Below are 25,860 nucleotides of genomic sequence, written 5' to 3' on the forward strand. Positions count from 1 at the left end.
GCCAGGCTTGGCCATGGCAAGATGTGCTCCCCTGATAGGAGGTGGCCGGACCCCTGGAGAGGACAGAAACTGTTGCCCCAAACCCATGGGCAGTGAAGCGGTCACCAGGACTATGTAGGTGCCCCGCCGAAGGGACTTTAAGGGTCCAGATTCTGGCATATGGACTTTGCTGCTGCAGCCATTTCTGTGTCTAGGGACAGAATAGGAATCATTAATCTCTTGTGCATTTTTACACCTTTATTATTAAAATACAAGTTGCCACTGTTGGGCCAGCTGCAGGACTGAGGTAACCCACTATGATCCAGGGCTATCTTTTCATGTGCAAGGGGCCGAGGTGCTCACTGACTGTGACCTAGTGGACTCGGCTATGACTACCACCCCGTGCCACCTTGTTACATCTTGGCGTAGTCGGCAGTATTGAACCCAGCAGCCCTGAAACACTAAGACTGTCAGAAAAGGATCCAGAGTCTACGACTGGGGTGGGCGCAGCTGAGATGGCGTTCCTGGAACCTTTCCCCATTGGAACCGGATGAGAGACTGATAGTGACTTTGAACCTGAGATTTGTGATTTGTTGCCCGCCGTGAAAGAATTGAAGATGGCGGCTGACAGTGATGTTAAGATGTTGACCGCTGTGAAAGAGGCAAAGATGGCAGTTGCTGAAGATTTAAAGATGGCGTCGACTGCTACCGAGAAGATGGTGGCCATTGGCACAAAAATGAGAAATGTTGCCGCCTTTTGTGGGCATCATGGATAAGATTTGGCGCCAAAAGGCAGGGGGTTGCATCCCCCTGTGATTAATGCCTGCCCAAAATGGGTGCGGGTGAGGAAGTTCCCACCTGTGCAGCAGAGCCCAAGGAAACGGGTGGAACAGCCAAGTGTGTCCCCGCCCACAAATGGGTGGAGACCAGAAGAGCAAGATGGCATGACAGGAAGAGAGACGCTACTGGAGATTGAGTTACCTCTCCGTGTGCAGCAGCTGGTGAGGAAGATCGTTGGGAGCCGAAGCACCGCAGATGCAGAGGACCCAGAGCCAGAAGGAGCAGTCGAGAAACCAGAAGCAGTGGAAAGAAGGACCGCCACGGCCGTAATCCTGAGTTTGTGTGGTTGCAGTGGAGGACCATCGCAGCAGGATGCAATCACAGTGAGTGCGATGCTTACCCTCACCCCAGTCTGCACACCTGTTTTGCCCCAAGGACCACATGCTGTGGCAGCCACAGTGGTCTTTGACATTGAGGCGAGGAAGGTGCAGGGGGCGCAGTGTGTCTGGCGATCGCTTGCAACGATCGCAGCTCCTGCAGAAAGCCAGAGGGCAGAGGCACCCAAGAAATTGTGGCCACAGTTGGGTCACGGGAGCAGGAGGCTCCAAGTTTGCTGAGTCGGCCGTTGCTGAAGGAAAGAAGCCAGAGGAGTAAAAATGTGTGTTGTGCCAGTTGCACCTAAGGAAAATTTGAAGAGGCTGTTCCACATCTCTTAAGGGCAAGGAGCCCAATGCGACACCGGGACTGAGGTGTCAGGAGTGGACATCACGGTCACGGAGTAAAGGACTGTGTATTGTTTTTCCCCTCCTCCCAGGTTGTTTGCTCCCTTTGATGCACCCCTTGCTGGATCACTAGGCTTTAACCCCACGGGGGTTGGTTACGGTGGACTATATGGGTGGCTGCTTCAGAATTGGATTATGCTATCCCTGGACTGGCCCTATGTTATAAGCAGTCCACCGCCGTCAAAAGCCCGTGGTCCACTAAAAGGAGGGAGAGGGAGACCTCGATCAGGAGGACCCGAGGACCGAGCCAGGCCAGGACTATGAGAACTGTGTTAAGTGGCCATAGGGCCAAGTTACTTGTTTTACCGGTCCCAGGAGCAAGGGGACCAGGGTCAGAAGGACCCACGTCAAGAAACTAAGTACATTTTTATGGACTATGTTTGCCCTTTTGTTTCAGGAACCGCTATGGTCGGGGACAACTATATTTTAGGAGAGAGGGGTGTAAGGAGGTGGTGGATACCCCTGGTGCTCCTTCACTCTTTCATGCTGGTCCTGTGCACTTTATGCGGTACCTGGATGGTGTACCTTGATGTTAACATGCTAATGTTTCGCTGTTGTTCAATAATGCTATGTACGACTTATACCTTAATGTTATACACTGTTAAATGAGCTATGTCTGCCATGCATGATTGTTGTGCTGTGCTTGTTATGCACATGCTAGAGGCAGGGACAGAAGGGGTTAAAGAAGGGGCTGGACTTGCAGCTTCAAGGGAGCAGGAAGCTCCTGCTTCCTGGTCAGAGCCTGGCCAGGCTTGGCCATAGCAAGATGTGCTCCCCTGTTGGGAGCCCAGGAGAGGACAGAAACTGCTGCCCCAGACCTATGGGCAGTGAAACGGGCACCTGAACTACTTAGGTGCCCCGCCAAAAGTACTTTAAGTGTCCAGATTCTGGCATATGGACTTTGCTGCTGCAGCCGTTGCTGTGTCTAGGGACAGAATAGGAATCATTAAACTCTTGTGCATTTTTACACCTTTATTATTAAAATACAAGTTGCCACTGTTGGGCCCTACACAGTGTGAAGCGTGGTTCATTCGGAGGATGTTGTCCCATTGTGGAGAACATCTGCGGACTGAGGTAACCCACTGTGACCCAGGGCTGAGATTGGAACTGTCTTTTCATGTGCAAGGGGCCGGGTTGCTCACTGACTGTGACCTAGTGGACTCGGCTATGACTACTACCCTGTGCCACCTTTTACAAGTGGGCTACATTATATTCTATGGGGGCTGCATTATATTCTATGAGGGGGGCTACATTATATTCTGTGAGGGGGCTGCATTATACTATATGAGGGCTGCATTATATTCTATGAGGGGGCTACTTTATATTCTATGAGGGGGCTACATTATATTCTAAGAGGGGGCTGCATTATACTATATGAGGGGGGCTACATTATTTCCTATGAAGGGGGTACTTTATATTCTATGAGGGGGCTAGATTATGTTCTATGAGGGGCTACATTATATTCTATGAGGGGCTACACCATATATTCTATGAGGGGGCTGCATTATTTTCTATGAGGGGGCTACATTATATTCTATGAGGGGGCTACATTATGTATAATACTCTATGGAGGGTGCTGCATTATATTATATGAGGGGACTACATTATATTCTATGAGAGGGCTACGTTGTATTCTATGGAGGGGGCTACATTATATTCTATGAGGGGGGCTACTTTATATTCTATGGAGGGGGCTGCATTATACTATATGAGGGGGCTACATTATATTCTATGAGGGGGCTACATTATGTTCTATGAAGGGGCTACTTTGTATTCTAAGAGGGGGCTACCCCAACTCCTGCTACATAATTAAGACGTGTACTACCTTATATTATACCCAGATATTAGCGCGTTTTACTGCACAATTGGTGGTCTTGTGTTATGATCCCAGTGGCTTAGGATCACAAATCTAACCAGCTAAGTCAGAGAAAATAGGACAAGCTCTGGGGATGTGGTAACTGGACTGACCGCAAAACCTGATCCTAACCAAACACACTAAAGGTAGCCGTGGAACGTTTCCTGAAATTCTAGACGTCTCTTCACGGCCTGAGAAACTGACTACCCCTAGAGATAAAGTAAGACCTCACTTGCCTCAGAGAAATAACCCCAAAGATATAGAACAGCCCCCTACAAATAATAACGGTGAGTTAAGAGGAAAAGACAAACGCAGAGATGAAACAGGTTAAGCAAATGAGGCCCGCTAACACTAGATAGCAGAAAATAGCAAGGGATCTGTGCGGTCAGTAAAAAACCCTATACAAAAATATCCACGCAGAGAATGCGAGAACCCCCACACCAACTAACGATGTGGGGGGAGCAACTCAGCACCCCAGAGCTACCAGCAAGCAGAGAAATCACATATTAGCAAGCTGGACGAAACTCATAATATTCTAGGAAACATATTGAACATAGATGAGCAAGAATAAGCAAACAGAACTTAGCTTCTCATGGAGAGACTGAATACGGATGTAGACAGGAGCAATCAGAATAGCACTGAATACAACGACAGCAGGCATAGACTGAGAGTCCAAGTGAGCTTAAATAGAAAACCAGCCCACAGATAACGAGACAGCTGATGCCAGTCACAAACCTGCAGAAAGACAGCACTCACACAGTACCACTTGTGACCACAAGGAGCCCAGAAATAGAGTTCACAACAGTCTTGTATTTATTTCTATGTAGCTACATAGTGGGCCCCAAGAATGATTTTCTCTGGTGGGCCCAAGGTGCTCCTGCCCAACGCTGCCAGTTTAATTATGTTTTGGAACAGTGTGTCATCAGTATACAATTAGTGTGTCATTAGTGTACCATTAGTGTGCTGTCATGGTTCCCAATGGCAGGGGAACGTAAGAAACATATAAATAACGAACGAGCTCTCGGGTGATGGAAACTCGAGTTGACCGTGAGCTAAATCTACCACACAACTAACAGTAGCCAGGGAGCATACCTACGGCTTCCTAGATGCCACACGCCAGCCGGAGGACTAACTACGCCTGGTAGAGGAAGAAACAGACCTGGCTTACCTCTAGGGAAATACCCCAAAAGATGATAGCAGCCTCCCACATGTAATAACGGTGAATTAAGAGGAAAAGACATACACAGTATGAAAGTAGATTTAGCAAAGAGAGGTCCACTTACTAGATAGCAGAAGGATACAAAAGAGGACTTCACGGTCAACTGAAAACCCTTTCAAAAACCATCCTGAAATTACTTTAAGACTCCTGTGTCAACTCATGACACAGGAGTGGCAATTTCAGCCCGCAAGAGCTTCCAGCTACAGAGAATTACAAAAACTGCAAACTGGACAAAAGGTACAAAACAAAAGGACAAGTCCACTTAGCTGAAGACACAAAAGAGCACAGTGAGGTCAAAAATACTCTGTTGTAAAAAAAAAAAAAAAAAAAAAAAAAAATCACAGTAATCAGCAAGTGCTAGTCAAAAGATGTAAAGAAAACAGGGTATTTAGTTGATACGTTTTTTTGCAAAAAAATGTATACTAAGCTGCTCCACCAAATCGTCAAGGTATACCCTTATAGAGCAGTCCTAACTAATGTATAGAATCCCTATCTGATGTATTTAAAACCTGATCATCGGTATAGTACCTGTATAAGCAGGGTTCAGAGAAGGACTATCCATGTGGACATGCAGGATGGAACAGCTTAAATGCAAATGACCCACAGAGGAGTGGTGGACTCCCCAGTCTTGTAGAAACAAGAGAACAATTATAGAACCAGAAACACATGGGCCACTTGCACATTGAACAAGTCTGTAGGAACCTGTTCACACCACCAGAAAACTTGAAGACACAAAAGAGCACAGTGAGGTCAAAAATACTCTGTTGTAAAAAAAAAAAAAAAATCACAGTAATCAGCAAGTGCTAGTCAAAAGATGTAAAGAAAACAGGGTATTTAGTTGATACGTTTTTTTGCAAAAAAATGTATACTAAGCTGCTCCACCAAATCGTCAAGGTATACCCTTATAGAGCAGTCCTAACTAATGTATAGAATCCCTATCTGATGTATTTAAAACCTGATCATCGGTATAGTACCTGTATAAGCAGGGTTCAGAGAAGGACTATCCATGTGGACATGCAGGATGGAACAGCTTAAATGCAAATGACCCACAGAGGAGTGGTGGACTCCCCAGTCTTGTAGAAACAAGAGAACAATTATAGAACCAGAAACACATGGGCCACTTGCACATTGAACAAGTCTGTAGGAACCTGTTCACACCACCAGAAAACTTGAAGACACAAAAGAGCACAGTGAGGTCAAAAATACTCTGTTGTAAAAAAAAAAAAAAAAAAATCACAGTAATCAGCAAGTGCTAGTCAAAAGATGTAAAGAAAACAGGGTATTTAGTTGATACGTTTTTTTGCAAAAAAATGTATACTAAGCTGCTCCACCAAATCGTCAAGGTATACCCTTATAGAGCAGTCCTAACTAATGTATAGAATCCCTATCTGATGTATTTAAAACCTGATCATCGGTATAGTACCTGTATAAGCAGGGTTCAGAGAAGGACTATCCATGTGGACATGCAGGATGGAACAGCTTAAATGCAAATGACCCACAGAGGAGCAGACTAGTAGCAGGAACATGCAACCGAAGGCTCTGGTTACAATGATGACCGGCAAGGAAATGACTGGAGAGCAAGGCTAAATAGGAAACTCCCAAACACTGATGGAAGCAGGTGAACAGAAGCAGCAAAGTGCAAACAAGTCACCAGTACCACCAGCAACCACCAGGGGAGCCCAAAAAGCGGATACACAACAGTACTCTCCCCTTAAGGAGGGGGCACCGAACCCTCACAAGAACCGCCAGGGCGATCTGGATGAGCCCTATGAAAGGCACGAACCAAATCCGAGGCATGAACATCAGAGGCAGTTACCCAAGAATTATCTTCCTGACCATAGCCTTTCCATTTAACCAGATATTGAAGTCTCCGTCTGGAAATATGGGAGTCCAAGATCTTCTCTACGACGTACTCCAATTCACCCTCCACCAGCACAGGAGCAGGAGGTTCAGTAGAAGGAACAACCGGTACCTCATATCTCCGCAACAACGACCGATGGAACACATTATGGATAGCGAAAGATGCCGGGAGGTCCAAACGAAAGGAAACAGGGTTAGGAATCTCCAAAATCCTATAAGGACCGATGAACCGAGGCTTAAATTTGGGAGAAGAAACCCTCATAGGGACAAAACGGGAAGACAACCACACCAAGTCCCCAACGCGAAGGTGGGGACCAACACGACGACGACGGTTAGCAAACTGCTGAGTCCTCTCCTGGGACTATTCCAAATTATCCACCACTTGTCCCCAAATCCGATGCAACCGATCCACCACCGCATCCACTCCAGGACAATCCGAAGATTCAACCTGACCAGATGAAAAACGCGGATGAAACCCTGAATTGCAAAAGAAAGGAGAAACCAAAGTGGCAGAACTAGCCCGATTATTAAGAGCAAACTCCGCCAACGGCAGAAAGGCAACCCAATCATCCTGATCCGCAGACACAAAACACCTCAAATAAGTCTCCAAAGTTTGATTAGTTCGCTCCGTCTGGCCATTGGTCTGAGGATGGAATGCAGACGAAAAGGACAAATCAATGCCCAACCTGGCACAGACTGCCCGCCAAAATCTAGACACGAACTGGGTACCCCTGTCAGAAACGATGTTTTCCGGAATACCATGCAAGCGAACCACATTTTGAAAAAACAGAGGGACCAACTCAGATGAGGAAGGCAACTTAGGCAATGGCACCAAATGGACCATTTTAGAAAAACGGTCACACACCACCCAGATGACAGACATCTTCTGAGAAACAGGGAGATCCGAGATAAAGTCCATAGAGATGTGCGTCCAAGGCCTCTTAGGAATAGGCAAGGGCAACAACAACCCACTAGCCCTAGAACAACAAGGCTTGGCCCGAGCACACACATCGCAAGACTGCACAAAAACACGCACATCTCGAGACAGGGAAGGCCACCAGAAGGATCTAGCCACCAAATCTCTGGTGCCAAAAAATCCCGGATGACCTGCCAGAGTAGAAGAATGAACTTCCGAGATGACTCTAGTGGTCCAATCGTCAGGAACAAACAGTCTACCAGACGGACAACGATCAGGTCTATCCGCCTGAAATTCCTGCAAAGCACGTCGCAGATCTGGAGAGACAGCAGACAAAACCACCCCATCCTTAAGAACACCAGCAGGTTCAGAATTCCCAGGAGAGTCAGGCTCAAAACTCCTAGAAAGAGCATCTGCCTTCACATTCCTAGAACCCGGTAAGTACGAGACCACAAAATTAAACCGGGAAAAGAACAACGACCAACGTGCCTGTCTAGGATTCAGGCGCCTGGCAGACTCCAAATAAATTAAATTCTTGTGATCAGTCAAAACTACCACCTGATGTCTGGCACCCTCAAGCCAATGACGCCACTCCTCAAATGCCCACTTCATGGCCAAAAGCTCCCGATTACCAACATCATAGTTTCGCTCGGCGGCCGAAAATTTTCGCGAAAAGAACGCACAAGGTCTCATCACTGAGCAGTCGGAACTTCTCTGCAAAAAACCGCCCCCGCTCCGATCTCGGAAGCATCGACCTCAACCTGAAAGGGAAGAGAAACATCAGGCTGGCGCAACACAGGGGCAGACAAAAAGCGGCGCTTAAGCTCCCGAAAGGCCTCCACAGCAGCAGGGGACCAATTGGCAACATCAGCACCCTTTTTAGTCAAATCCGTCAGAGGTTTAGCAACGCCAGAAAAACCAGCTATAAATCGACGATAAAAATTAGCAAAGCCCAAGAATTTCTGAAGACTCTTCAGAGAAGTAGGCTGCGTCCAGTCGTAAATAGCCTGAACCTTGACAGGGTCCATCTCAATAGAAGAAGGGGAAAAAATGTACCCCAAAAAGGAAATTTTTTGAACCCCAAAAACACACTTTGAACCCTTTACACACAAAGAATTCTCCCGCAAAACCTGAAAAACCCTCCTGACCTGCTGAACATGAGACTCCCAGTCATCAGAAAAAATCAAAATATCATCCAAGTACACAATCATAAATTTATCCAAATATTCACGGAAAATATCATGCATTAAGGACTGAAAGACAGAAGGTGCATTAGAAAGGCCGAAAGGCATTACCAAATACTCAAAATGGCCCTCTGGCGTATCAAATGCGGTTTTCCACTCATCCCCCTGCTTAATTCGCACCAAATTATACGCCCCACGAAGATCAATCTTAGAGAACCACTTAGCCCCCCTTATGCGAGCAAACAAATCAGTCAGCAAAGGCAACGGATACTGATATTTGACTGTAATTTTATTCAGGAGTCGATAATCAATACAAGGCCTCAGAGAGCCATCCTTTTTAGAGACAAAGAAAAAACCGGCTCCTAAAGGTGATGAAGAAGGACGAATATGTCCCTTTTCCAGGGACTCCTTAATATACTCGCGCATAGCAGCATGTTCAGGTACAGAGAGGTTAAACAAACGACCCTTTGGAAATTTACTGCCAGGAATCAGATCTATGGCGCAATCACAATCCCTGTGAGGAGGGAGTGAACCAATTTTAGGCTCTTCAAAAATATCACGATAATCAGACAAAAATGCCGGAATCTCAGATGGAATAGATGACGAAATGGACACCAAAGGAGTGTCCCCATGAGCCCCCCGACATCCCCAGCTTACCACAGACATAGCTTTCCAGTCAAGGACTGGGTTATGAGACTGTAACCATGGTAACCCAAGCACCAAAACATCATGTAAATTGTACAACACAAGGAAGCGAATCACCTCCTGATGGTCTGGAGTCATACGCATAGTCACTTGCGTCCAGAACTGTGGTTTATTACAAGCCAAAGGTGTAGAATCAATACCCTTCAGAGGTATAGGGACTTCCAGAGGCTCTAAATCAAACCCACAGCGCCTGGCAAAGGACCAGTCCATAAGACTCAGAGCGGCGCCAGAGTCCACATAGGCATCCACGGTAATAACTGATAATGAACAAATCAAGGTTACAGACAAAATAAATTTGGACTGTAAAGTGCCAATTGAAATAGACTTGTCAACCTTCCTAGTACGTTTAGAGCATGCCGATATAACATGAGCAGAATCACCACAATAGAAGCATAACCCATTTTTACGCCTATAATTCTGCCGCTCGCTTCTGGACATAATTCTGTCACATTGCATTTTCTCTGGCGTCTCTTCAGAAGATACCGCCAAATGGTGCACGGGTTTGCGCTCCCGCAAACGCCAATCAATCTGAATTGCCATTGTCATGGACTCATTCAGACCTGTAGGCGCAGGGAACCCGACCATAACATCTTTAACGGCATCAGAAAGGCCCTCTCTGAAATTTGCCGCTAAGGCGCACTCATTCGACTGAGTAAGCACAGACCATTTACGAAATTTTTGGCAGTATATCTCAGCTTCATCTTGCCCTTGAGATAGGGCTATCAAAGCTTTTTCAGCTTGAATCTCCAAATTAGGTTCCTCATAAAGCAACCCTAAAGCCAGGAAAAACGCATCCACATTGAGCAACGCAGGATCCCCTGGTGCCAATGAAAATGCCCAATTTTGAGGGTCACCTCGCAGCAAAGAAATTACAATCTTAACCTGCTGGACAGGATCTCCTGAGGAGTGAGGTCTGAGAGAAAGGAATAATTTACAATTATATTTGAAATTCAGAAACCGAGATCTATCTCCGGAAAACACCTCTGGTGTAGGGATTTTATGTTCAGAAATAGGAGTATGCATAACAAAATCTTGTAAATTTTGAACCTTCGTAGCAAGATTATTTAAACCTGCAGCCAAACTCTGAGGATCCATCTTTAAACAGGTGAGCTCAGAGCCATTCAAGGATTATAAGGAGAGAAAGGCAAAGGCAGTAATTAGAGCTGAAATACAACTGATCCAACTATGGAGCAAGCATAGGAGAAACGAAAAAAAAAAAAAAATTACAGACTTCTTTTTTCTCTCCTTTCTTCTGCCAATAAGTTTAACACGGGCCGGTCATACTGTCATGGTTCCCAATGGCAAGGGAACGTAAGAAACATATAAATAACGAACGAGCTCTCGGGTGATGGAAACTCGAGTTGACCGTGAGCTAAATCTACCACACAACTAACAGTAGCCAGGGAGCATACCTACGGCTTCCTAGATGCCACGCGCCAGCCGGAGGACTAACTACGCCTGGTAGAGGAAGAAACAGACCTGGCTTACCTCTAGGGAAATACCCCAAAAGATGATAGCAGCCTCCCACATGTAATAACGGTGAATTAAGAGGAAAAGACATACACAGTATGAAAGTAGATTTAGCAAAGAGAGGTCCACTTACTAGATAGCAGAAGGATACAAAAGAGGACTTCACGGTCAACTGAAAACCCTTTCAAAAACCATCCTGAAATTACTTTAAGACTCCTGTGTCAACTCATGACACAGGAGTGGCAATTTCAGCCCACAAGAGCTTCCAGCTACAGAGAATTACAAAAACTGCAAACTGGACAAAAGGTACAAAACAAAAGGACAAGTCCACTTAGCTGATCAGCAGACTAGTAGCAGGAACATGCAACCGAAGGCTCTGGTTACAATGATGACCGGCAAGGAAATGACTGGAGAGCAAGGCTAAATAGGAAACTCCCAAACACTGATGGAAGCAGGTGAACAGAAGCAGCAAAGTGCAAACAAGTCACCAGTACCACCAGCAACCACCAGGGGAGCCCAAAAAGCGGATACACAACAGTGTGCCATCAGTGTGTCATTCGTGTGCCATCAGTATGTCATTAGTGTGCTTTCAGTGTGCCATTAGGGGGTCATCAATGTGCCATAAGTGTGCCATCAGTGTATTATTAGTATGCCATCAAAGTGTCATCACTCTGTCATCTGTGTGCCATCAGTGTTTTGGAACAATGTGTCATTAGGGTGTCATCAGTGTGCCATCAGTGTTTTGGAACAGTGTGCCATCAGTGTGTCATTAATTTGCCATCAGTGTTTTGGAACAGTGTGCCTTCAGTGTGTCATCAGTGTGCCATCAGTGTTTTGGAACAGTGTGCTATCAGTGTGTCATCAGCATGCCATCAGTGTGCCTGCTGGTGAAAGATTTGTCTTCCTGTGCTGTGAGTTACAACAAGTGGTTGAAGTAGAGTTGATGAAGAAGTGTTCTGTAGTTTGCTGTTGTACGTGTCTGCTTATCTCCTGGTTCCTATTTCCATTTAGTTTATTCCTCCCTGTCCCTATCCTCCTCCCTATTGTTCGTAAGTGCTTTTGTATGATAAAGGTTTTCTGCTATCCATTTTTGTCTTTGTGTCTTGTTTACATTACATTTCTAACCATGACTCATGGGATGGGGACAGGGCCGGACTGGGACAAAATAGCAGCCCTGTCACACAAACCCCACAAACTATAACACTCCTCACCCCGATCAGTGAATTTTACTTTACTTTGTCATGCTCCTCACTCTTCTAATAGGAGATATTTGAAGAGCCACATGTGAATGACGCCACAGTGCATATGATCGACCACAGCTGCATTTACATGGTGCTCTACAGAGTTCCGATTTTCAGGATCATGGGGGTCCTAGCAGTCGGATCTCCAGCAATTGGAATGTTATCCCCTATCCAGAGGAGAGGGATTACTTGGGATAATCCATTTAAACAGCTTTTCCAATATTTTATTTTTATTTGGCCATAGTAATATTGAAAATACTAAACCAATATTGACCCTCCCAAAGTCCAATGTCGCCTCTTCGACAACAGAACAGGAGAAGTGGTACTATGCAGTGCATACAGGGCTGGCTCCAGGTTTTTGTGGGCCCCGGGAGAAAAAGTCTCAGTGGGCCCCTTTAACACATACCACAATTCATAATGCACAGATACAACAGAGAAATATAGGTATACAATGCCAAATATTTCACTTCTTACATTACATGAGTGATAACTATTGCATATTCTACAATAGGTCATAAATCAGACAGTATAGTCCTCCATACAGTATTATGGGCACCACATAGTCCTCCATACAGTATTATGGGCACCACATAGTCCTCCATTCAGAATAACTTGCCCCATGTATTGCTCCATACAGTATAATGAGCCCCATATATTGCTCCATATAGTATTATTGGTACCACATAGTGCTCCATACAGTATAATGAGCCCAATATATTGCTCCATACAGTATTATGGGCACCACATAGTCCTCCATACAGTATTGTGGGCACCACATAGCACTCCATACAGAATAACATGCCCCATATATTGCTCCATACAGTATAATGAGCCCCATGTATTGCTCCATACAATATTATGGGTACCACATAGTGCTCCCTACAGTATAATGAGCCTGTTACAGAATAATGAGCCCCATGTATTGCTCCATATAGAATAATAGGTCCTATATAATGCTCCATAAAGTATTATGGGTACCACATAGTGCTCCATACAGTATAATGAGCCACGTGTATTGCTCCATACTGAATAACGATCCCCATATATTGCTCCATGCAATACCATATAATGCTCCAAACAGTATAATGCACCCCATATAATACTCCATACAGTATAATGAGCCCCATACCTTGCTCCATACAGAATGGTCCCCATATAATGCTCCATACAGAATATGAGGGCCCCATATAATGCTCCAAACTCCAAACAGAATGGGCCCCATATAATGCTCCATACAGTATATGATGGGTCCCATACTGTTCAGGCAGAGGGCATGCAGACCTGACGTCACTGCACCAAATGGTGTCCCCAAAGCCCCATGGTAGCTTGGTACCGGTGACACCATTCCCAACCTTCTGCCTCCTCTTCATGAAGCAAAATGGCGGGTGCATGTGCTGTGTGCCTGCCGAGATCTGCTGGGATGGGGAGGGGTTACAGTAATCAAAATAAAAAAAATAGTGAATCAAACCCCCCTTAGTTACGTAAAAATTATAAAAAAATAAAATAATTTTTTCCAATGGGATTAGGGTTGGGGCTAGGGTTAGGGTTGGGTTAGAGCTAGGGTTAGGGTTGGGCTAGGGTTGGGGTTAGAACTAGGGTTAGGGTTGGGGCTAGGGCTAGGGTTGGGGCTATGGTTAGGGTTGATGTTAGAGCTAGGGTTAGGGTTGGGCTAGGGTTAGGGTTGTGTTGGGGTTATGGTTGTGGTGTTGGGGTTACGGTTGTGGTGTCAGGGTTACGGTTGTGATCTTGGGATTAGGGTTGTGTTGGGGTTACGATTGTGTTGGGGTTACGGTTGGGGTGTTGGGGTTAGAGTGATGTTGGAATTGGGGTTAGGGTTGTGGTTAGGGTTAGGTTTGGGATTAGGGTTAGGGTTGGGATTCAGGTCAGGGGAAGGGGTGTGTTAGGGTTGGAGTTAGAATTGGGGAGTTTCCACTGTTAAGGTACATCAGGGAGCCAATTTTATGTTCAAAAAGTCAAATGGTGCTCCCTCCCTTCTGAGCCCTGCCATGCGCCCAAACAGTGGCTTTCCCCCACATACGGGATATCGGTGTCCTCAGAAAAAATTGCACAACAAATTTTGTTGTCCATTTTCTCTTGTTACCCCTGTGAAAATAAAAAAGTTTGGGTCTAATGTAAATTTTTTGTGAAAAGTAAAATGTTCATTTTTTAATTCCACATTGCTTTAGTTCTTGTGAAGCACCTGAAGGGTTAATACACTTCTTGAATGTGGTTTTAAGCACCCTGAAGGGTGTCTACTGCACCTTCAGGGGTCTTATTTGTATGAAACTTCCATTTTATTGAGTAATAGTTAAAAAAATGTAAAAAAAGCACAGTTACATGCAGTCAGATGAAACCAGTTGACATCTAGAGCAACATGTTTCAGCCTATAACAAGGCCTTAGTCCGGGTCATATTTTGTCCGGATTTCGTTGCTGCGGCTGCTGAGCTGCGACCCTGGCTGACGAATGGATCCCTGGAGTGAGACAAGGATGGTGAGCTGACTAAATATTTCTTTTTTCCAGTTTTTAGAATGGTGTCACTTTTTCGTATTTTCTGTCATATTGACCCCCTAAACTCACTTCAAACGTGAAGTGTTCCCTAAAAAAAATGGTTTTGTAAATTTTGTTGCAAAAATGAGAACTCCCTGGTCAACTTTTAACCCTTATAACATCCTAAAAAAAAATTATGTGTCCAAAATTGTGTTGATGTAAAGTAGACATGTGGGAAATGTTATTTATTAACCCCTTCACCCCCGGAGCTTTTTCCGTTTTTCCGTTTTCGTTTTTCGCTCCCCTCCTTCCCAGAGCCATAACTTTTTTATTTTTCTGTCAATTTGGCCATGTGAGGGCTTATTTTTTGCGGGACGAGTTGTACTTTTGAACGACATCATTGGTTTTACCATGTCGTGTACTAGAAAACGGGAAAAAAATTCCAAGTGCAGTGAAATTGCAAAAAAAGTGCAATCCCACACTTGTTTTTTGCTTGCCTATTTTGCTAGGTTCACTAAATGCTAAAACTGACCTGCCATTATGATTCTCCAGGTCAGTACGAGTTCATAGACACCTAACATGACTAGGTTCTTTTTTACCTAAGTGGTGAAAAAAAATTCCAAACTTTGCAAAAAAATAAATAAATAAAATTGCGCCATTTTCCGATACCCGTAGCGTCTCCATTTTTCGTGATCTGGGGTCGGGTGAGGGCTTATTTTTTGCGTGCCGAGCTGGCATTTTTAATGATAGCATTTTGGTGCAGATACGTTCTTTTGATCGCCCGTTATTGCATTTTAATGCAATGTCGTGGCGACCAAAAAAACGTAAATCTGGCGTTTCGATTTTTTTTTTCATTACGCCGTTTAGCGATCAGGTTAATGCTTTTTTTTTATTGATAGATCGGGCGATTCTGAACGCGGCGATACCAAATATGTGTAGGTTGGGTTTTTTTTTTATTGATTTATTTTGATTGGGGCGAAAGGGGGGTGATTTAAACTTTTATATTTTTTTTATTTTTTTCACATTTTTTTTTACTTTTTTTTTTTACTTTTACCATGCTTCTATAGCCTCCATGGGAGGCTAGAAGCAGGCACAGCCCGATCGGCTCTGCTACATAACAGCGATCATCAGATCGCTGTTATGTAGCTAAAATGCAGGTGTGCTGTGAGCGCCGACCACAGGGGGGCGCTCACAGCCACCGGCGATCAGTAACCATAGAGGTCTCCAGGACCTCTATGGTTACCTTCCTGACACATCGCCGACCCCCGATCATGTGACGGGGGTCGGCGATGCGCTCATATCCGGCCGCATGGCCGGATGCGGTAGTTAAATGCCTCTGTCTGAGTTTGACAGCGGCATTTAACTAGTTAATAGCGGCGGGTGATCGCGATTTCACCCGCCGCTATTGCGCGCACATGTCAGCTGTAAAAAACAGCTGACATGTCGCGACTTTGATGTGCGCTCACCGCCGGAGCGCACATCAAAGCGGGGGTCCCGACATGTGACGTACTATCCCGTCACATGTCGGGAAGGGGTTAAATATTTTGCGTGATATGACTCTCTGATTTAAGGGCGCAAAAATTAAACGTTTGAAAATTGCAAAATTTTCAAAATTTTCAAAATGTTTGCGAAATTTCCATTTTTTCATAAATAAAGGCAAGTTATATTGAGGAAATTTTACCACTAACATGAAGTACAATATGTCACGAAAAAACAGTCTCAGAATCAGTAGGATATGTTGAAGCGTGCCAGAGCAATAACCTTATAAAGTGACAGTGGTCAAAATTGTAAAAATTGGCTTGGTCATTAAGGACAAAATTGGCTCTGTCACTAAGGGGTTAAGGATATAAATATTGAAAGTTAGAAAATTGAGATTTTTTTCAAAATTTTTGCCAAAATTGCAATATTTTTACAAATAAATGCAAGTCATATTGAACAAATCTTGCCACTATCATGAAGTACAATATGTTAGGAAAAAACAATCTCAGAATCAGTGGGATCCATTGAAGAGTTCTGGAGTCATTACCATATAGTGACACTGGTCAGATTTCTAAATTTTGGCCTGTTCATTAAGGTCAAAATTTGCTCAGTCACTAAGGGGCTTAAAACAGAAGCTAAATAGATTCAAAACAAATGACATGTTGAAGAAAAACAGTCCTTTTCTTTACAGATGTCATGTAAAAATGGAAACGGATGTGTTAGTGTAGCCTAAAGACTCTTTCAGATGAGAGTATTATCGGTCTGTGAGGTGTCCATATGCAAAACTGATAGCATACAGACAGCACATTGACCAATGCAAGTCAATGTAATAGTTCTCATGATATGAATGATTTTACACACTGAACAATAGTCTGCGTTTTAAAACAAATCACAGCATGCAGTACTTTGATCCCTATTCCCAATCAGGCTCGCCCATTATAAGTCAATGGGTGCACAAAAACAGATCACATATTGGTTACCATTGGTAAGTCATCCATTTTTCACATCTCAATTGCAATTATTAACATTGGAAACTGTATTTGGCCTTTTATTATTCATTAACTTGTTCATGTAAAAATAGATGTCATATGGATGTGCAAAATGGACATATAGATGGCATACGGATGTGCAAAATGGACATACAGTATAGAGGGCACACGGATGTGCAAAATGGACATATAGAGGGCATACAGATGTGCAAAATGGATATATAGATGGCATATGAATGTGCAAAACGGATATATAGATGGCATACGGATGTGCAAAACGGACATATAGATGGCACACGGATGTGCAAAATGGACATATGGATGTAAAAAACAAACACCCAGATGGCATTGGGATGACAATATGGATGAAAAATCAACAGCTTTTTCTGGATGAAAAATGTACGATTTGTCACATGCTCATCTAAACCCAGCCTAAGGCCGCATTCAGACGTCTGTGTTGCACTTACATGTTCTAGCCGTACTTTTCAAGGACAGAACATGTACATATTATAGTCTATGGAGCCGCTCACATGTCCATATTTTTTCACGGAGTGTGTGTCCTTAAACTCACAAAAACACGTCCTTTTTTTTTCGCGCGCACGGATGATTCACGACCTCTTCACTTCTCGTAATCTTTTCTTTCTGGGCATCACTAAAACATGGCTGACACCCTCTGACACCGCCTCTTCTGCTGCACTATGCTACGGTGGCCTCCACTTCACCCACACTCCTCGCCCTGGCAACAAACATGGTGGAGGAGTGGGCCTTCTCCTTTCTTCCAACTGTACCTTTAACCCAATCCCACCTATACCCTCCCTTATCCTCCCCTCTTTTGAAGTCCACTCTATCCGCATCTACTCCCCCTACAACCTCCAAATAGCTGTCATATACCGACCTCTGAGCCCGACCACTGCCTTTATTGACCAATTCTCCACCTGGCGCCTTCATATCAGGATCCTGTCAGCACCGGTGAACTGCCACGGCTGAGCAGGGTGACTCACGCACACTGCGAGAGAGCCCGGGGTCAGATGCCATGAGGAAAACTCAGACAGACGGGACCTGAGCAGCGTGGTGAGAGGAGACGTTGAGGATAGCAGAAAACAGAAGGACCTGAGGGCGGCGTGGTACAGAAGGGGCGAGCAGAGAATAGTCAGAACGTAGGCAAGGAGTCATAGCAGCGCAGTAGAGGAGGGACAGGCAGAACTCTAAACGGGGACAGGACCAGTTCAGAACCAGGCAAGCATAAAGTAGCACAGGCACAAAGCACAGGCACGGGCACAACAGGGTCACACACACTCGGCCAAGGGTCAAAGTATAAGCGACAGGGAATGGACCCACAATGAGGCTATAAGAAGCCTCCCAGAATGCCAGAGTGAGGCCGTCCAGATTAACCTCTGAACTACCTAATTCCACAAACTAAGCAGATGATGACACTTCACTTTCTGTCTGCTGACATTCCCACCATCATTATGGGTGACTTCAACATCCCCATTGACACCCACATGTCAGCAGCCTCCAAACTCCTGTCCCTTACTTCATCTTTTGGACTTACTCAGTGGTCCTCCTCAGCCACCTACACAGACGGACATACATTAGACCTGGTCTTCATCCGTCTCTGCTCTCTATCTAACTATCTAACTTTACAACCTTCCCTCTCCCTTTACCTGACCACCATCTACTCACTTCCTCATCCCTGTCCTCCTCACCTGTCACCCATGTCCAGCAACATGCGCACCCACGCAGGAGCCTCGCACACCTAGACACCCACACACTCTGTGACTCTATCCTACCACTGGCATCCATTTCCTCACTCCACGACACAGTGCCACTGCTTTCTACAATGCCACTCTCGCATCAGCTATTGACACGGTCGCCCCTGTCATGCATAGCAGAGTGCGACAAATCAATAGACAACCCGGGCACAATAACATCACTAAAAAGCTTCGGCAAGTTTCCAGAATTGCAGAACAGCGTTGGAAGAAAACGCATTCGCAAGAGGATTTCACTGCACTCAAACAAGCAACATTCGCATTCAAATCAGCTCTCACCTCTGCTAAACAGGCCTATTTATACATCCCTCATATCTTCCCTATCCTACAACCCCAAACAGTTGTTCAACACTTTTAACTTCCTCCTCCGCCCACCACTGCCTCCTCCGAGTTCCCTAATCGTTGCTGAGGACTTTTCCACGCACTTCAAAAATAAGATAGACTAAACAAGGCAAGTGTTTGTTGTCAAACCACCACAACCCCTTTGTTTACCAGAACAATGCCGTAACCCCATAACTTCCCTCTCCAAAATTACTGAAGGGGAGCTAGCTCATTGTCTCTCCAAATCACACCTCACCACTTGTGCACTTGACCCCATCCCATCCCACCTCCTCCCCAACCTCACCACCACACTAATCCCATCCCTAACCCATCTCTTCAACCTATCACTAACTTCTGGTACCTTCCCCTTGGCTTTCATACATTCCACAATCACACCTATCCTCAAAAAGCCATCCCTTCACCCAAGCGCTATGTCCAGCTATCGCCCCATATCTTTGCTCCAATTTGCTTCCAAACTCCTTGAGCAGCACATCTATGCTGAACTTTCCTCTCACTTTGCATCTAACTCTCTCTTCGACAACCTACAATCTGGCTTCCGTCCCCACCATTCCACTGAGACTGCCCTGACCAAAATTACTAATGACTTACAGCCAAAGCTAACAGACAATTCTCTATACTCCTCCTTCTAGACCGGTCCTCTGCCTTCGACACAGTTGACCACTGCCTCCTACTACAGATCCTCTCTTCCTTTGATGTCAAAGACCTTGCCCTATCTTGGATCTCCTCATACCTTACCAACCGCACATTTAGCGTTTCCTACTCCCATACTACTTCTTCATCTCACCCCTCTGTTGGTGTCCCTCAAGGCTCTGTCCTAGGGCCCTTACTCTTCTCAATCTATACACTCGGCCTGGGAAATCTTATAATAAAGTCCTATGGCTTCCAGTACCATCTATATGCTGATTACACTCAGATCTACCTCTCTGGCCCAGATGTCACCTCTCTGCTCTCCAGAATCCCAGAGTGTCTATCAGCCATATCCTCCTTCTTCTCCTCTCGCTTCCTCAAGCTCAATGTGGACAAATCTGAACTAATTATCTTTCCTCCATCTCGCATATCTTCCCTACCTGATCTATCTATCAAATTAAATGAAATCACACTTTCCCCTGTACCCAAAATCCTCTTCATCGGAGTAACCCTTGACTCGGCCCTGTCTGTTGTGAATCTGCTTTTGGGCTCCTTCTGGTGGTGGCTAGTGGTACTGGTGACTCGGGTGTGTTTTCTTTCTCAGTTCACCTGTTTTCATCAGTAGTGGGGAGTTCCTATTTAATCCTGCTCTTCAGTCATTGCCTTGCCGGCCATCAATGTAACCAGAGCCTTTCTGTTGCATGTTCCTGCTCCTAGACTACTGTTCAGCTAAGTTGGACTCTTAGTCCTAAGTTTGTTTGCATTTTTGTTCCAGTTACAGTTAAGTCATTCTCTAGCTGGAAGCTCTTGTGGGCTGAAATTACCACTCCGGTGTCATGAGTTGACACATGAGTTTTAAAGTAATTTCAGGATGGTATTTTAAAAGGGTTTTCAGCTGACCGTGCAGTTCCCTTTTGTATCTTTCTACTATCTAGTAAGCGGACCTCGCTTTGCTGAACCTACCTTCATACTGCGTATGTCCTTTCCTCTGAACTCACCGTCAATATATGTGGGGGGCTTCTGTCTCCTTTTTGGGGGAATTTCCCTAGAGGTAAGCCAGGTCTGTTTTTTCCTCTACTAGGGTAAGTTAGTTCTCCGGCTGGTGAGAGACGTCTAGGGATAAAACGTAGGCACGCCCCCCGGCCACTATTAGTTGTGTGGTAGGTTTAGCTCACGGTCAGCTCGAGATTCCATCACCCAAGAGCTCGTTCGTTATTTATGTGTCCTGACGTTCCCCTGCCATTGGGAACCATGACAGTATGGCCGGCCAAGTGTTAAAACTGTTGGCAGAAGAAAGGAGAGAAAAAGAAGTCTGCAAATTTTTTTTTTGTTTCCTTGGTGCTTGCTCTATAGTTGAATCAGTTGCATTTCAGCTCTAATTGCAGTCTTTGTCTCCCTCTCCTTCTAACCCTTGAATGGCTCTGATCTCACCTGCTTAAAATGGATCCTCAGAGTTTGGCTACAGGTTTGAATAATCTTGCCACTAAAGTTCAAAATTTACAGGATTTTGTTATACATGCTCCTATATCTGAACCTAGAATTCCTATACCAGAGTTTTTCTCCGGAGATAGATCTCGTTTTCTGAATTTCAAATATAATTGTAAATTATTTCTTTCTCTGAGACCTCGCTCCGCTGGAGATCCCGCACAGCAGGTTAAGATTGTAATTTCCTTGCTCCGAGGTGACCCTCAAGATTGGGCATTTGCATTGGCACCAGGGGATCCTGCGTTGCTCAATGTGGATGCGTTTTTTCTGGCTTTGGGGTTGCTTTATGAGGAACCTAATTTAGAGATTCAGGCTGAAAAAGCCTTGATGGCCCTATCTCAAGGGCAAGATGAAGCTGAAATATACTGCCAAAAATTTCGTAAATGGTCTGTGCTTACTCAGTGGAATGAGTGCGCTTTGGCGGCGAATTTCAGAGAGGGTCTCTCTGATGCCATTAAGGATGTTATGGTGGGGTTCCCTGCGCCTACAGGTCTGAATGAGTCCATGACAATGGCTATTCAGATTGATCGGCGTTTGCGGGAGCGTAAACCTGTGCACCATTTGGCGGTGTCTTCTGAGAAGGCGCCAGAGAATATGCAATGTGATAGAATTCTGTCCAGAAGCGAACGGCAGAATTTTAGGCGAAAAAATGGGTTGTGCTTCTATTGTGGTGATTCAACTCATGTTATATCAGCATGCTCTAGACGCACAAAGAAGGTTGATAAGTCTGTTTCAATTGGCACTTTACAGTCTAAGTTTATTCTATCTGTGACCTTGATTTGTTCATTATCGTCAATTACCGCGGACGCCTATGTCGACTCTAGCGCCGCTTTTCTTCTGCCCCTGTGTTGCGTCAGCCTGATGTTGCTCTTCCTTTTCAGGTTGAGGTCGACGCTTCCGAGATTGGAGCTGGGGCGGTTTTGTCGCAGAAAAGTTCCGACTGCTCCGTGATGAGACCTTGTGCGTTCTTTTCTCGAAAATTTTCGCCCGCCGAGCGAAACTATGATATTGGTAATCGGGAGCTTTTGGCTATGAAGTGGGCTTTTGAGGAGTGGCGTCATTGGCTGGAGGGGGCTAGACATCAGGTGGTGGTATTGACCGATCACAAGAATCTGATTTATCTTGAGTCTGCCAAGCGCCTGAATCCTAGACAGGCGCGTTGGTCGTTGTTTTTCTCTCGGTTTAATTTTGTGGTCTCATACCTACCAGGTTCTAAAAATGTGAAGGCAGATGCCCTTTCTAGGAGTTTTGAGCCTGATTCCCCTGGTGATTCTGAACCTACAGGTATCCTTAAGGATGGGGTGATATTATCTGCTGTTTCCCCAGACCTGCGACGGGCTTTGCAGGAGTTTCAGGCGGATAGACCTGATCGTTGCCCGCCTGGTAGACTGTTTGTTCCTGATGATTGGACCAGTAGAGTCATCTCGGAGGTTCATTCTTCTGCGTTGGCAGGTCATCCTGGAATCTTTGGCACTAGGGATTTGGTGGCTAGGTCCTTCTGGTGGCCTTCCCTGTCTCGAGACGTACGAGTTTTTGTGCAGTCTTGTGATGTTTGTGCTCGGGCCAAGCCTTGTTGTTCTCGGGCTAGCGGATTGTTGTTATCCTTGCCTATTCCGAAGAGGCCTTGGACTCACATCTCTATGGATTTTATTTCTGATCTCCCTGCTTCTCAGAAGATGTCTGTCATCTGGGTGGTGTGTGACCGTTTTTCAAAGATGGTTCATTTGGTACCCTTGCCGAAGTTGCCTTCCTCATCCGAATTGGTTCCTCTGTTTTTTCAAAATGTGGTTTGCTTGCATGGTATTCCGGAAAATATCGTTTCTGACAGGGGGACCCAGTTCGTGTCTAGATTTTGGCGGGCATTCTGTGCTAGGATGGGCATTGATTTGTCTTTTTCGTCTGCGTTCCATCCTCAGACTAATGGCCAGACTGAGCGAACTAATCTGACCTTGGAGACTTATTCGAGGTGTTTTGTGTCTGCGGATCAGGATGACTGGGTTGCCTTTTTGCCGTTGGCAGAGTTTGCCCTCAATAATCGGGCTAGTTCTGCCACTTTGGTTTCCCCTTTCTTTTGAAAATTCGGGGTTTCACCCTCGTTTTTCTTCCGGTCAGGTGGAGTCTTCGGATTGTCCTGGAGTGGATACTATGGTGGATAGGTTGCATCGGATTTGGGGACAGGTGGTGGACAATTTGAAGTTGTCCCAGGAGAAGACTCAGCATTTTGCTAACCGCCGTCGTTGTGTTGGTCCTCGTCTTCGTGTTGGGGACTTGGTGTGGTTGTCTTCCCGTTTTGTTCCTATGAGGGTTTCTTCTCCTAAGTTTAAGCCTCGGTTCATCGGTCCTTATAGGATTTTGGAGATTCTTAACCCTGTTGTTGTGAAATTGGATTCTGGGCTCCCCCGGTGGCCACTTGTGGAATTTAACTTGTGTGCATCATCCCCTCTGTTCACCTGCTCCTATCAGGATGTGGGAGTCGCTATATAGCCTTGCTCCTCTGTCAGTTTCATGCCGGTCAACAATGTAATCAGTAGCCTTTCTGTGCTTGTTCCTGCTACTAGACAACTCCCAGCTAAGTTGGACTTTTGTCCTTGTGTGTTTTTGCATTTTGTTCCTGTTCACAGCTGCTGTTTCGTTACTGTGTCTGGAAAGCTCTTGTGAGCGGAAATTGCCACTCTGGTGTTATGAGTTAATGCTAGAGTCTTAAAGTAATTTCTGGATGGTGTTTTGATAGGGTTTTCTGCTGACCATGAAAGTGCCCTTTCTGTCTTCATGCTATCTAGTAAGCGGACCTCGATTTTGCTAAACCTATTTTCATACTACGTTTGTCATTTCATCTAAAATCACCGCCAATATATGTGGGGGCCTCTGTCTGCCTTTTGGGAAAATTTCTCTAGAGGTGAGCCAGGACTGTCTTTTCCTCTGCTAGGATTAGGTAGTTCTCCGGCTGGCGCTGGGCATCTAGGGATAAAAAAAACGTAGGCATGCTACCCGGCCACTTCTAGTTGTGCGGCAGGTTTAGTTCATGGTCAGTATAGTTTCCATCTTCCAAGAGCTAGTTCTCATATATGCTGGGCTATGTTCTCTCGCCATTGAGAATCATGACAGTTTGACCGGCCCAAAAAAGGGTTAAATTACTGGCTGAGAAAGGAGAGAAAAAAGAAGTCTGCTACAATTTTTTTTTTTTTTTTTCCCTCTAGTTCTGAGTGTGCTCTTAATTGAATCACTTGCTAGTCTGCCTATACTGCAGCCTTCCTCTCTTCCTCTCCTTCTAATCCTTGAATGGCTCTGTGTTCACCTGTTTCAAATGGATCTTCAGAGTGTAGCTACAGGTTTGAATAATCTCGCCACAAAGGTACAAAATTTGCAAGATTTTGTTGTTCATGCACCTATGTCTGAGCCTAGAATTCCTTTGCCTGAATTCTTCTCGGGGAATAGATCTCACTTTCAAAATTTTAAAAATAATTGCAAATTGTTTTTGTCCCTGAAGTCTCGCTCTGCCGGAGACCCTGCACAGCAGGTCAGGATTGTAATTTCCTTGCTCCGGGGCGACCCTCAAGACTGGGCTTTTGCATTGGCACCAGGGGATCCTGCGTTGCTCAATGTGGATGCGTTTTTTCTGGCCTTGGGGTTGCTTTATGAGGAACCTCATTTAGAGCTTCAGGCGGAAAAGGCCTTGATGTCCTTGTCTCAGGGGCAAGATGAAGCTGAAATATACTGCCAAAAATTCCGCAAATGGTCTGTGCTTACTCAGTGGAATGAGTGCGCCCTGGCGGCGATTTTCAGAGAAGGTCTCTCTGATGCCATTAAGGATGTTATGGTGGGGTTCCCTGTGCCTGCGAGTCTGAATGAGTCCATGACGATGGCTATTCAGATCGATAGGCGTCTGCGGGAGCGCAAACCTGTGCACCATTTGGCGGTGTCTACTGAGAAAACGCCAGAAAATATGCAATGTGATAGAATTCTGTCCAGAAGCGAGCGGCAGAATTTTAGACGAAAAAATGGGTTGTGCTTCTATTGTGGTGATTCAACTCATGTTATATCAGCATGCTTTAAGCGTACTAAGAAGCCTGACAAGTCTGTTTCAATTAGCACTTTACAGTCTAAGTTTATTCTATCTGTGACCCTGATTTGTTCTTTGTCATCTATTACCGCGGACGCCTATGTCGACTCTGGCGCTGCTTTGAGTCTTATGGATTGGTCCTTTGCCAAACGCTGTGGGTATGATTTGGAGCCATTGGAGGCTCCGATACCTCTGAAAGGGATTGACTCCACCCCATTGGCTAGTAATAAACCACAATACTGGACACAAGTGACTATGCGTGTTAATCCGGATCACCAGGAGGTTATTCGCTTTCTGGTGCTGTATAATCTACATGATGTTTTGGTGCTGGGATTGCCATGGCTGCAATCTCATAACCCAGTCCTCGACTGGAGAGCTATGTCTGTGTTAAGCTGGGGATGTAAAGGAACTCATGGGGACGTACCTTTGGTTTCCATTTCATCATCTATTCCCTCTGAGATTCCTGAATTCTTGTCTGACTTTCGTGACGTTTTTGAAGAACCCAAGGTTGGTTCACTACCTCCGCACCGGGAGTGCGATTGTGCCATAGACTTGATCCCGGGTAGTAAATACCCTAAGGGTCGTTTATTTAATCTGTCTGTGCCTGAACACGCTGCTATGCGAGAATAT

The sequence above is a fragment of the Ranitomeya variabilis genome, chromosome 1, assembly GCF_051348905.1.
Source record: "Ranitomeya variabilis isolate aRanVar5 chromosome 1, aRanVar5.hap1, whole genome shotgun sequence".
NCBI classification, from domain to species: Eukaryota; Metazoa; Chordata; class Amphibia; order Anura; family Dendrobatidae; genus Ranitomeya; species Ranitomeya variabilis.